Source organism: Zootoca vivipara, chromosome 10 (genome assembly GCF_965207765.1).
Source record: "Zootoca vivipara chromosome 10, rZooViv2.hap1.1, whole genome shotgun sequence".
NCBI classification, from domain to species: Eukaryota; Metazoa; Chordata; class Lepidosauria; order Squamata; family Lacertidae; genus Zootoca; species Zootoca vivipara.
This window is the reverse complement of record NC_142593.1, coordinates 43,361,593-43,376,140: the sequence shown is the minus strand read 5'-3', so window position 1 is coordinate 43,376,140 and position 14,548 is coordinate 43,361,593. Positions and strand designations below refer to the sequence as shown.

Genomic DNA, 14,548 nt, shown 5'->3' with positions numbered 1-14,548 from the left:
TTGAATCTCATCTCAATACTTTTCAACTGAGACAATTCACACATTAACCGAGAGTCATTGGGCACTGAAGAATCAAGTAAAGGAAGAGATGCATTTGTACACTAGCATTCTCTCTCTCTCTCTCTCTCTCTCTCTCTCTCTCTCTCTCTCTCTCTGTGTGTGTGTGTGTGTTAAAAGTTGTAACTTAAGGCATTCCTGATATCTTCAGTTGTGTCTTTATGTTTTACTTTGATTTTTGTAAGCTGTATTGAGAGCCAATGAAATAAGTAAGCCAACAGATTTTAAGCCTGTGCAACTTCCCCTAGCATGCTGCCTAAGAAAGGATTTAGCTAGGGGCTGAACTGTGCCTGCCTTCCCCCTCAGCCCAGTTTCCAAACCAATCCCAACCTACGCCATGCTGAAATATCATCACTTAGTGCCAGAACTGGACAAGGCTATGTCAAACATTGTTATTTTGGCATCTCACAGGCTTCTGTGTTTGGCAGGATACACTGAGGTTTCTCTCTCTCAACTTGCCAATTTCTATGCACAACACAAAAGTTGTGAATACTACTTTTGAATGAGTGTATATATCTTAATATTAACTAAAAGGCATAAGGTAATATTTCACCTCAGTATTTGAAATGTCTGAGTTTAATTGCAGGGTAGCTCAGGGAAGCATATAACATGCTGAATTATCATAACATTTCTTTCGTTTGCTTTACTTAATTCGTTTCTATAAAGCAAAGGTAGTGAGCCTTAGAGTTCCAGATGTTCTTCGACTCCAACTCCAAGCATGGCCAATTGTCAGGGATGAAGAAAGCCATAGTCTAGCAACTTCAGAAGGGTCACAGGTTCCCCAGCCCCGTTACAAAGTCTCACCATTTTTTAAAAGGTAGCTTAACACATACACAAAGTATATATTTCAAGGCCAATTTGGACAATTTAACCAGAAGTAGCAACACATTCTGATGTTCTTCTCAGCCATTTAAAACGGCTATGAATTGTAGGGCTTCTTCACTAGCAATGGTTAGATCTGACAATTTCGATTTCTCTCAGTTTTTCATTTTTCTAACCTTAAATTCATTTATGTGGTATTTTTTAGTCCTCATGAAAATTAATCAGCATTTTACTGTACATTTCTCCTTACAGACACATTTTTGCCTAACATAGATAGGTTTGTAAAGCCGTTTTCCTGAATATAGTGCATTTTTTATATGTTAGTTTCACTAATATATGCCTTTATGTGATCACTTTAACCTATTACATGCATTTCAGTACATATTACTTGGCTGGAGAAACTCTGCCCTGCAAAATTTGGAGAAGTGTGAAGTTTGCATATTGTTGTGAAGAGTGTGACTTACATTAGGTTCACCTTTAAATGTGAACTGAATCAAAATTCTTCTTCCTTCCCACTCTTCACACATGTTTTCGAAGCATACACCTAAAAATGTAGCATTTGAATGTGAAAAATGCAAGTCATAACATAAATTCATTAGAGCACTGGTTTTCAACTTGTGGGTCAGGATCCACTAGTGGGTTGTGGTCTGATCCAATGTGGGTCACAAGAGGAGCATGAGCACCATGCAAATATATAGTAAATGATTAAGAAATGGATCACCAAGTGCATATTTGGGTAAAAAGTGGGTCCTGGATCTGAAAAGGTTGAAGATGCCTGCATCAGTGAGGTGGTGATGTTTGATGGCAACAGTCAATTATTCAGAATGGTTAAAAAAAAGGATTGTGAATAGCTCTAAAATGATTTCTTGAAACTGAGCATTTATCTATATCCAAAGTGTGCATAGGCTTCTGTTACTTAAACTGTCATGGCCCAAGGATCCTGGGAAATATAGTTTGAAGAGGTGCTGAAAATTCCCGTCCCCAATCCCTACAGAAACTTCTATTGAGATAAGTAAGTTGACTGTTAACAGTTTAATTATGTGATCCCCTGAAAAGGATGAAATAACGACTGCGCCAACCATCAGCCAAGGGTAAATGCCAGGAAACCTCAGAAAGAGAATTCAGGATAGGCTGAAGAAGAGAAGATAGATTAGAAAGTGAAGCGAAGAGGAAACAATATTTCCACCAGAAACCAGATGCATCTAAGATCTCAGCATGTGAACAGAACTCCTCTTTCCTATAACAAAAATTAAGTCCAAAAAGAAGCTCTCCTATACCCACTGTAGATTAAGTAAATATCCACAGCAACTCCGAAGGAATTCACAGGTTTATACGGAGACAATGTTCTGCCATCACTTATCATTAGAACACCTGGGAGGCGGGGATGTGAAAATAGGCTTCTTAACACCAACACCATGGCTACAACATGTAGTTTACTCAGGCATCGATAAGAGTCTTCTTGGCCTATAGCTACTCAATGAACCTATCCTAATCCATTGTCCCATGCTTTTGTTTCTGATTTACCACCCAACAGAGTGGTAAACAGAAAACGTTTCTGTTTGCTGCTGCATGAACAGGGCTGGCTTGGAAAGTCACTCAAGGCTATTGCAGCAAACATGTATCAATTTTACACCAGGGTACACACATATTTATTCATTACCTATTAAATGCATTTATAAACTGCTTCATAGCATAAAAACATCAAGGCAGTGTACAATATAGAAAATAAAAAAAACACAAGCCCTAAAATCAATGATATCAATCCAACACTAAAAAGAATAAACCCAGCCACACAAGCAACAAAAACATCTCACCAGCTTTAAAATTCATCTTCCATGAATGACTGGCTTACACCTTAGAGAAAGCCTTCCTAAGAAGAAATGTCTTCAGTAGGCACCTAAACAGCAACATGCTAGGTGTCTGCCTGATTTTGTCAGGTAACTAATTCCAGGGAGCTGCACCTCCGACATTGAAAGTCCGTTTTCTTTTATAGGCTAAGTCCACCTCTGGGTCTTGCACCGCAACATCTGGAATGTGAGGACAAATCTGCTCACATTTCAAAAGCCATTTGAGCAGCCTGATCTAAACGTGTATGCAGTCCTGTTACTTGATCAAATCTAATTTTCTAACCAAGCTATGTACGCTAGCTCCAGTAGTTGTATAGGGAGAAGAACCATCAAGTCCAACTAAGGTGTGCAGCTACCAATAATAATTGCCCATATTTAACAAGCTTTCAACTCTTGATTATGGAAAATACAGCTTTCCCAGGTGCAATCTGGAGCTGTTTCTACTTGGGGTGGGAGACAGAAGAAATACTCATTTATCTGTCCAGATGTGTACAGTCAAATCCAATGCAGAATTCAGTAACTCAAGTTGACTTTGATGTAACCTACTCCTAAATAGATGCACAGTAGATTAAGAGGACTTGAATAATCTCATGGATTGATGCAATAAAAGGGTAGGAATCAACACTACAAACTGAAAATAAATGGTCTTGAATAACATAGATTCAAATGGCTAAAAGTGGAAGCAGAACAATCAAAGGCTACTACTTTCCACCAGTGTGATTTGCCTATAAAGCAAACCCAGTTGATGAATGCACTCTGCCTCGGCCTGAATGCAAAACTCTGAGGTATGAACATGTTAGATATAGCTAGCTTCTGCACCGTTTACATACATCATGTTCGTATATTAGAGTAAGAACCAGAAGGATGTGAAGAATCTGGCTGTATTACAAATCTGCAATTCGCTTAGCTGAACCCCCCCCCCCGGCCGGGCTGGAAGAACTGAAAAGCTGGATAAAATTGAGATAGGATTAATAAACTACATTTAACAATGTAGTCCTATACATGCCTGCTCATTCATAAGCCCCACTGAGTTCAGTGAGAATTCTTCCCAGGTAAATAAGCATAGGACTGTGGTATAACAAAAGGAAATACATTTTCTGAATGAGGAACCCACAATGATACAGTGATCAATCAATGGAAGCGGAATAAAGAGAATCCTTTGCATGTATGTATGTATGGGATGGGTAAGTTATGACCTATGCAAAGGGATAAGAGAAAAATCTATTTGCTACTGGGCTTTGTTTTTTTGTTTTTTGTTTTGCTTTCGCAAATATCTAAGCTTTAGAACATAAATGCTTATCTGCAAGTGCGATATCTCTTGTGTCATCTATGACCCTGATTTAACATATCTTAAGCTATTCTGCCAGCAAAAGGCATGTAGAAGGTATGCCTCAATTCATTAATTAACGTCAAGTAAACGCAGGAGGAGATTGGCTTTAGCTGAACAATGAAACAAGGCAATGCTTTCATACTGACACCATGTCTCTTAACAGGCAATAACAGAATGCACTGCACATGTTAGGAGCAGTAATAAGGCACAGTCCAGTTGTCCACCTTAGAAGGGAATCTATTCTGCATATCGTCAATGATTTATTGTTCCAATTAGAACAGAGTGTTCAAAGAAAGAACACCAGTGACCTAATTTAAAAGCAAAGAATGCCTGTAAAGCTGTTATTTAAATGTGTGACCCAAGTCACATTTTAAAGGTCCTCATATCTCCCAGATCACATTTGAGTAAAAATAAAAATAAAAATCTGGATCAAATATAATTAACCTTGCTTTAATAACCCACCCACTGGAGAAGGAGAATACAGAATTCTGAGAAATGGTTTATACTTTCTTTTTTCGTGTGTGCTTTCGAATGTATCCTGATTTATTCCAAAGCAGACTGGAGCATGATAAGTTTTTAAAAAAGGGGGGGGGGTAAGTACAAAAAGGTTTAAGATTTTGTAGTAAAAGTTATCCCTAAACAAATTAGACCCCAAAACTGAGTAATCCAAGGCTCCCCTATCTATTTCACCATAGAGTGAGAAGCAGGGGTGGGTAGATGTCCAGTTCGTGTACATGTGTGCATTCACACACATTTTTGGGGGTTAATAATTATGTTATTCATATTACAGTGGGGTATGTGTACAAGCTCTCACCACCCAGCTCTACTGTAGATTGTTGTGCCTTAATGATAATAAATAATAATAATAATAATAATAATAATAATAATAATAATAAACATAGGGCTTTAAAGTACAAGAGTGAAGGTAGGCTATGGTCCCCACCAAACTTTTCACTGAAGCCAATGGAAAACTACACAGTATTTGTAGGGCTTGTAAAACTTGTTTCAAAGGTTTAAAAAACTGAATGCAGTCCCCTAACGTATTAACCCCGAGAATTCCCAAAGGCTTAAACAAGTCTCTAGTGCAAGTACTTTAGATGTGAGTGCTTTGCATACAAAAATATTTATTTCTAAGCTAAAGGTGCTATGTAAGACCGATACACACACAGAGAGAGAGAGACACGTGTACACTTGGCTTCTCAACCCATTCACCCATTCTCAACCCATTCACACAGCGGCTGAATGGGTGACTTGAAGTTCAGTGGCTGAATATGAAAGTTTTACCTGATGGCATTTTAATATCTGATGACTCAGATATGCAGGTCTTCATGAAATGTTGAAGATGTATTAACCACCCCTGATAATCGCAGTATCACTGAGAGTCCACCGAAACCACCTTTATCACTGAGCAGGTGGCACCATTTTTAAACCTTGTCAGAGCTCTTAGACCAGCTGTCAGTTTGTAGTTCTCCACTTTTTATAATCAATTTTCTTGAGGTTGAGAACTTGTTCCAACACGGTGACGATGAGATTAAGGGGGGGGGGGAGCTGACAGGTAGTGTCACCCACCCAACTGGTTGTAAGTACGAAGGAGCAAAGCTGCGGTAAATCGCACCAAGCAAGTGGAGTTAGCAAAAAACAGGATCTGCACAGGAGTGTCAGGCCTAATGAGTACAGCAACTCATCTTTGGTAAGTCTTTCCCCTATGAAGCAGTTGCTAAGACTGAAGGTTCCTGCCTCCCCACAGCTGCTCTCCAAGGTTTCCCCCAAGCAATCTGAGACTGTGGCCACATGAAACTACCTTCTCCTCTCACTAAGCCCTGTTACCTCTTCAGCCTCTGATACCCCCTCCTGCTCCCAGTCTTCTCCCTCTGACTGCTCATCGTCATCCCACCACCTCTCCCTGGGCTCTGAGCCTTCTTCCCTTGGGGGTTCCCCAGCTGGTTCCTCCTACCATTCCTCTGCGTCCAACCAGTTCCTGACAGCAGGTAAGGGGTCGTACTGGTGCTGGCTGAGGACAGATTAAGGTTGGTGGGGCCATGACCCAATTCTCCTACTTTATGGTCCTATGCCATGCTCCATCTCCCTGTGCAAAATCCCTACCAGAGCATGTGTTTTTTGCTTATGTAAGGGCCGTAAGATTAGCCCCGTTGAAATAGCGTGGGACACTCAAGCTCCTTTGGCCTTTGTGTTGTTCTCCTCTCAGGTTGTCAGGGTGATTCTTACCAAATGTTTTCACAGTCATCTTTAGCAGGTGGCTATAAATCAGATTTATGAAGACAAAGGCTCCTTACAACTGTATATTTTTAATAGATTTATGATAAAGCTTTGGTGATGTGTGTGGAGGGTCTACCCTATGGGAATGTGGTAAAGGTAACAGGAGAGTGTCATGTAGACACTAAAGAATACAATCCCTTCCGCATTCATAAATCCTAAATGCCCACCGTTGTAAGTCACTGGTTATAAATTATGTAACCAGGGTCCAGGCTTAAATGAGAAAGCAGTTGGTATAATAAAAAGCAACAACTTCCCTACCCAGGAAACAGCAGTATTTATTAGAAGGCTGTATATAATTTTCTATTTTCCTGATGTCATTTTTTTTAAAAAAAAATCTATCAGCATCATGAACTAACCTATATTAAAAAGTGAAAAACAGGAATATTGTGAAGACTTATTTCTAAGAAAAACCAATTTACTTGTTTAACATGCAAAATGATACTTTGAAGGAACATTTAATGTGATTTTACAGAAGCATTTTCATTCAGTATAAAGGTTTTAGCTCTAAATTTACCATGCCATTATCTCACTTATTTTATAAAATTGTTGAAATGATTTAATTACTCTTGACAATGGGTAAGATTTGTCTCTTAATGTGAAAGGTACTGAAAGAAAATAGCCAAATAGCAGTTTTGCCACATACATTTTTCAAAACATATGTATGTATGTATGTATGTATGTATGTATGTATGTATGTATGTATGTAGTCCTCCCTCCCCCAAAATGAAAGAAACTAAGCAGTTCCCCATTAAATTTCAAAACAATCAGAGCAAGACTGGAAACTGATACCCAAGATTGCCGACATGGACAAATTTACAGATTAGACCCAATCTCGAAATAAGACGAGCAGTGTTGATGGCAGAGAAATTTATCCCATTTGTATTTTTAGGACATATTTGAAAAAAGAGAGCAGCATACTTATGCAATGCTTTTAGTACAATGAAAACCAATTACTGCATTTCCATTCAAAGTCTCATGTGACTACAACAAAGGCTTATCCCAGGCACAGGCAAACTTGGCCCTCCAGATGTTTCGGGACTACAACTCCCATCATCCTGGCCCACTGGTCCTGTTATCTAGGGATGATGGGAGTTGTAGTCCCAAAACATCTGGAGGACCCAGTTTGCCTATGCCTGCCTTATCCCAAGCTGGGCACAATCTACAGCAATCAGTGATTTCTAAGTGACATGGTTAGAGTGAGACATATAACTGCATCACTTATAATGCTGTAGTCAGGGGAACATCCAAACACCAGTTATAGATAATAAAGGAGTCCTAATTGGAAGGAAGACTCAAGTAACAGTTATTTATTTAATAATTTTATCCCTCTCTTCATCCAAAGAAGGCTCCCGGAGCAGCTTAAAGATCAATGCAGGAAAAGATGGTCCCTGGCCTCAGGATTACAATCTAAAGATGCAACGCAAAGGGAAAGTGGACTGGAAGGCAGAAGGATATTGAATTGGACATGCGTACTTTTAAAAAACAAATAAATGCCTAATTTATTGCATCCAGGCTGCATTTAACATTTATTGCTAAGAGAATGTTAACTCGGGTCAACCCTAAATGATGCATCCCTGCGTCAGTGGTGTGTAATAACCTTCACAACGAATCCGGGAACAGAATGCTACTCTGATATAGGAAGCGCCGTAACAGTATTTCAGCAAGCGGATTGACCTGTCCACTTATCCTTCTCCCATAAAGCATCCAAGAACTGCTGTCTAATCTAAAAGATTCATTCCTTCTCATGGTCACCTGTTCTTCGTCACATTCCTATTTCCATTGTAACCTTTCCAACAGTCCTTCATGTTAATATAATGGCCAGCAAAGACTCAAGAGGAACCAACATTTTTATGTAACCAGGCACTGCAAAGCCTGTTCAGCAAGTGCAAACCAGCCATACTATTGTTTGATGGTTTAAAAACTGAGGCGCTGGACTCAGGCTACGTTGGGAATAAACCCCCTGTGACATGAATTAGGCTACATAGCAGTAGCTTTCAAACTAAATGCTAGGGATCTTCAGGAACCCATCGGAGTTTGTCAATGACAATAGCAATGGCAGACAAACTTCCCAGAAAGACAGCTTGTGAAGCCATTTGGAGAACAATGAGTGTGTTCTAGGGCGTAGGTGCAACAGAAGCCAACTTTGTTCAAAGCAGAAGAACAGGGATGAGGGACCGGTGGCCCTCCAGATGAGGTGGTACTTCCAATTCCCATCAGTCCCAACCAGCATGGCCAATAGTGAGGGATGATGGGAAGCGCAGTACCGCAGCACCTGGAGGGCCCAAGGTTTCTTAGCCCTAGCCTACAATATGTCCCAGAATCCTCCGCAAGTACACAGAGGGGTTCTACGGCAGGCAGGAAGCATCTCTTCAGTAAACAAGTTGAAGTTGAAAGTGGTTCTTTAAGGAGAAGTTTGGAAACCACTGTTCAATAGCCCATACCCCTGTGAATATGCAACCCCCTCTTTGTGAAATTATTTATTATTTATATTGTGTTTATAGGGGACCCAGGTGGCGCTGTGGGTTAAACCACTGAGCCTAGGGCTTGCTGATCAGAAGGTCAGCGGTTCGAATCCCTGTGACGGGGTGAGCTCCCGTTGCTTGGTCCCAGCTCCTGCCAACCTAGCAGTTCGAAAGCATGTCAAAATGCAAGTAGATAAATAGGAACCGCTACAGCGGGAAGGTAAACGGCGTTTCCATGTGCTGCTCTGGGTTGCCAGAAGCGGCTTTGTCATGCTGGCCACATGACCTGGAAGCTATACGCCGGCTCCCTCGGCCAATAATGCGAGATGAGCGCGCAACCCCAGAGTCGGTCACGACTGGACCTAATGGTCAGGGTCGCTTTACCTATTGTGTTTATATTCCACATTTCCCCATGAGATGCATGGCTGAGTGAGGATTTGGATCCTGGTCTTAAAGAACCTTGTTAACAGTTGCCACTGGTGAAGCCATAGTGTGTGCATGTGTGTGTTTAACCTTTTAGGTGGCTGTCATTTCTCCCACTGCAGCTCCCTCTCCCCTTGGTGCTTTTCTTCCTAGGGGTTACAATTTAACTGGAATTCACAAGGCTGGGTGCGTGTATCAGCTTGGGGAGGGATAGCTGCAGTACAAAAGTGGCAAGAGGAGAAATCACTGAAGAAGAGCGGCAGGAGAATGGGTTAGGCACCCATCCCCTGCACTTCTCTGCTTGAAACTGTCCCCTACCAAAATGGCCTTTCCCTAGGAAAAAAGCAGCTGTCAAGGTTTATGTGTAATGCATCCTTAGGCTATTGACTCGCTTTGCTCCCCAGTTTCAAATTACTTTGGACAACTTTTATTATTCAGTGCCTGAAGCCCCAAAAACTATTGCTTGAAAGATCAGCAGAACATATTCCTAATGCAACCCTAAGATTGCAACTACAAAAACAAGCACCTATCCCCCCCCCCCCGCATCATTAGCTTATCACTGTGAAATTCACATGGGTCTACATTTTCCATCTTTAGACCAATACTGGGGTTGCAATCCTATATGAGCTTATCCAGAATGGAAGTAAGACAGATTAAACTCTTTAGGGCTTAATTCTGAGTAATCATGTTTAGGACAGAATTGCAAACATCCCAAAATTTGGTCCTCTATTTTGCAATCTACTACAGATGAGACAGAGGGGGGGGGAGGAGGAGAGACAAACCCAATCCTCAAACTTTTCATGGGCCGCCTCTGGGGTGAAGCTGGAGTGCTTACTCCTAACTATTATTTCACACATGTTATAAGTCATCATCATCAGAGAGAGACTTACAGCTGCTTTATTCACTCCTGGAAATCAGCTTCTCAAGAGCAGCTTTTCAGGGGGACCTTTGCAGCTGCAACGTTGAGGTAAGAAGGAGTGCTGAGTGGTCAAGTTTCAGGGCAAAGCTCTAACTGCAAAGAAAATAAAACAAAAACCCAAGCCATCCTACGCGTATCTAGTGACAGATATACTCCAGCAATGCTAAATTATGCAAGCTGTCCCAGACTTTTGACAGAACCACCATAATTCACCCCCAATTCCCATTATCCTAAAGGTATAGAAAAGGCTGAGGTAATAGCTCTGTGTAATCAAGTTGGAAAACATCTGCCAAAGTAAACCTTTATTTAGTGCTTAATACACAGTATTTATAGAGCAAACCTGCTATGGAAATGAATCTTGTTGAAGCTACTTTAATCAGCGGGTGCTGGTTACTCTCCCCAACTTTCTGTTTATTCTCCCCTCTGAAATCCTAAGCATAACCTAGGGAATTAGGCCCAGTGAAGTCAGGACCCATTTCAATGCATGACTCCAGAATTGGCACGAAGAATTAGCCCAGGTTGCACGGCACATGCCCTATGCCTTGTCAAAACAGATACTTAGCCGCTATGTGCGCAAAAGCAGCAACTGACATAGTAAGCCTGCCCTGAACTCTGCTGTGCTAGTGCTGCATGCACAGGCAAGGAAAATCAGTTTAAATAAGGCTCCAAGTTATGTCCTCCACCCGGCGTCACTCTGAATTTTGCTCCCAAGCACCCATCTATGTTCATCCTCAGCATCTGCCCAAGATAATGGCACTTGCGGTAGAAAGCTCAGGTTGCAAACAAACGGACAGCTGGCAATTTGCTGCCATTAGGTGCAGCCATTACCTGCCACCTGAAGTGCTCTGCACCCCAGCTTACCCAGGCGGCAAACGTTCCATGTGAACGCTACTTGCAACAGGCCCCATGGGGCAAGAAATGCGGAAAAACAAACAAACTGAAGAGCACCCAAAATGAACCCCAAAACAAAAGAGAATGTGTCCCAAAGGGCTGAAAATAAAATGTGGGTTTTATTTTTGTGAATATCTGTTCAAAGGTCTTCTTCTGTGGTCACACTGATAAACCACCTGCAGGGTTCTCTGTTAGATACGTCTCCTGTTAACATAAAGTCACAAGTTAATTTTAGTTACAGGAAGGTAGCCGTGTTGGTCTGACGCAGTCGAAACAAAAAATAAATAAAAAATTCCTTCCAGTAGCACCTTCGAGACCAACTAAGTTTGTCATAGGTATGAGCTTTCGTGTGCATGTACACTTCTTCAGATACCAAGTATCGGAAGGTATCTGAATCAGTGTGCATGAACACGAAAGCTCATACCTATGACAAACTTAGTTGGTCTCGAAGGTGCTACTGGAAGGAAGTTAATTTTAATGGGAGATGTATCTAACAGATATCTTCCTGTGGGAAGCATAGACTGATGGTGCATTCAGACCATTTGCATCCACTTCTCTAGCACATTGGTCATCAACTCGTGAGTGGGGACCCACTCCTTCATCACAGCCTGATCTAAAGTGGGTTGCAATGGCAGCACTACCACCCTACACAACTGTGTGTCAAGTTGTGGGCCATGTTAAAAAGCTACAGAGGCAGAGAGGCAGAGAGCCAGGTGGCAACCCATGTCACTATGTTATTTTCCAAGGACAGAATTATGACCAAACAAAGTTCTATTTCCAACAGCAAAATGCATAGGAAGACAGAATGCACTGTGGCTGAGAGGGCAGCAGGTTCGGAATGGGAAAGAATGAGAACTGCCCTGTTGGATCTGACCCAAACACTATCCAGATGGCTCTGGGAAGCGAACAGGCAGGGCATGGAATCAATAGCCTTCTCTAGCATGTTTGTCCAGCACCTGGTACTAAGGGGTATACTCCACTTGTTTGTGGAGGTTCCATTAAGCTATCATGGCTAATAGCTGTTGACAGACCTCCATGAGTCTAATAATCCTTTTCAAAGCAGTTTAAGCTGTCATCCATCACTATATCTTGCAGCGGTTGAATTCTGCAAGTTACGCAAAGAAGCCTGCCTTGGAAAGGGCTGCCTGTCAGCTTCGTTTGGTAAATCTTAATTCTAGGGTTGTGAGACGGAGAAGGAGCAGAGGGGAACTTCCGATCAGAATACATGCAGCCTACTTCTAACATAAGGTGATGACAGATGGCAACATCTCTAGGATAAAACTAATATACCCTAGAGAAAATCCTGCAAAGGCAAAAAAAGAAAAGAAAAGCACAAGCCCTAAGAGCTGCACTTTCCGTAAACACAATGAGCCAGCTCTGTAAGAGGAGATGCCTACATGAATAAAGATAACAGCCAGTCGAAAACAAAGGTCTGCTTCATATGTCAACGCCGGCTCGACACAAGTACACAGTAAATATTTAGCATGCAGAATTTAATACTACCACCACATAAAAATGGGGCAACTGTATGTGCTCAGTTCCTCAAATGGCATACCCAGCACACACCTGGGGAGCAATTCTGGCACCCTGCAATGTGCTTTCATGAACACAGCAGGAAGGACGAATATGCAGAGCTAAGGCTGTCTTTAGAGAATAGAGACTCATGGCCTCAACCATATTGCATTCTCTCTGTGCACAAAGCTCTCAAGAAGGTTTGGCTGGCTGTTCATACAGATCTGTGAAAGGGGTTCATGCCACCAGCCACATTGCCCCTAAACACCAGCACTGGCCAGCCACCTGACAGTCCATGTTTGTTTGGCATGAGTGTATATGCAAGGCTCTGAGCAGGAACCCTGGCCAATCCCATTCTAACATTTGCACATTCACTGAGCACATGAAAACGGTTTGTTGTCTGGACAGCTCTGGTCAGAGGCAGTATAGGAAAACTCTGAGTTTGCTTGCTGCACATTTATCACAAGCATAACGCTTTGAGCGTGTTTGATATTATTATTATTATATATTTGAAAAATATATATATTAATAGTATCATTTCCATGGATCTCAAGGTGGATGTCCAATTTCTGTGTCACAACAGCCCTGCAAAGTAGGTGAAGCTTAGTGAAGATGACTGCTCTAGTCATTTGAACCCAGGTCTTCATGGTCTCAACTCCCAGTTCATCACTGCACCAATACAATATGCTGCACTGTACAATATTTAATATGTACCTGCTTCTCCTGGAACCCATGAAGCAGTCCTCAGACATCCCAGAATACTCTGTGTCATATGATTGCTTTCTGGCACTACTGCTTCACAAAGCCTGAACTTAACAATGTCTCTGGCATATACCGTGGCTCTTCAACGGAGCAAGCATTTCCCGCTGCACACATTGACACATGTGATAATAAATAACACAAGCCTGTGAAAGAAGACAGAGTGTCAAGTGTAGCCAGCCGGCAGGGGCCACAGCAGAGGAATGCAAGAGTTGTTAAAAGCACAGCTGCCTTAACCAACTAAGCACAAATAAATGGGTTGGTGAGAGTTATACGGTGGTTATCTTCTGCAAGATGCAACATTGTCCACACTTCTCAAACTTGCACATTGCCTTCTGTTTAAAGAAGCCTCCCCATTAGCTATGCTTCTTGTTTGGATAAAATTGGCACTGCTCTGTTCATCTATAACTGTGAGGCACAGAGTTAATTACACACTACACACTATTTATAGGTCATGTGTGTGTGTGTGTGTGTGTGTGTGTGTGTGTAGAGCAGTGTACTTAAAAAGAAAAGAAGTGTACCTGTTTCTCTCTTGACTGTCTCCTGAGGCTAGTGTGGTAGACTGATTTGGCCAGGAAAGATCAGTATTCACACCTTCACACACTCCCTGAAACAAACCGGATCAACCTGCTCACATTCACCATGTCATCATTAGGTCTAATCTACTTTGCAGGGTTGTTGTGAGGATAAACATGAGATGAGTGAGTGAGAAAGGGCCACGCGTGAACAAAACAATGAATAAAAGGAATTCGAGGATTCCCAACCAACATCAAGAGGCAATTTTTTTTAAAAAATCAGCTTATCTAGAGACATTTGTCTTGGCAGTTATTTATTTATTTATCCACCCACCAGGACAGAATCGCTTAAAACTATCATGAAACAGGCTGTGAGAAACAACTAAAGAAAGAGCTACTTTTATCCACTTCTATCTGGAAAGAGAGCTATACACATGACTTTCGAGATATATATGTGAGAATGACTTCTTTTTTAAAAAGGAAAAAAAATGACAGCGAAATGTGTGTGAGGTCTGGATGACTTGATGCAGCCCCAGATGTTTACAAGGCGCTCTCAGGGATGCAACATGAGACCGTTTAAAGCAGGGCGAGGGGGAGAAAGAAAGGACTGACAGGACGCCACCAAGCCACACATAGAGTTTGACAACACAACACACACACACACACACACACACACAAAACCCGTGAGTGTCACGGTACAAACTCCATAGGGTACCAGCTTTTCCAGCTAATGA

The 14,548-nt window shown here is 41.7% G+C and overlaps 1 protein-coding gene across 1 annotated transcript in view; it reads right to left on the bottom strand.

Moving 5' to 3' along the window:
- Positions 1-14,548, bottom strand: part of FGF10 (fibroblast growth factor 10) — an 86,488-nt gene that overhangs the window by 70,335 nt on the left and 1,605 nt on the right. The gene's annotated exons all lie outside the window — the stretch shown is intronic.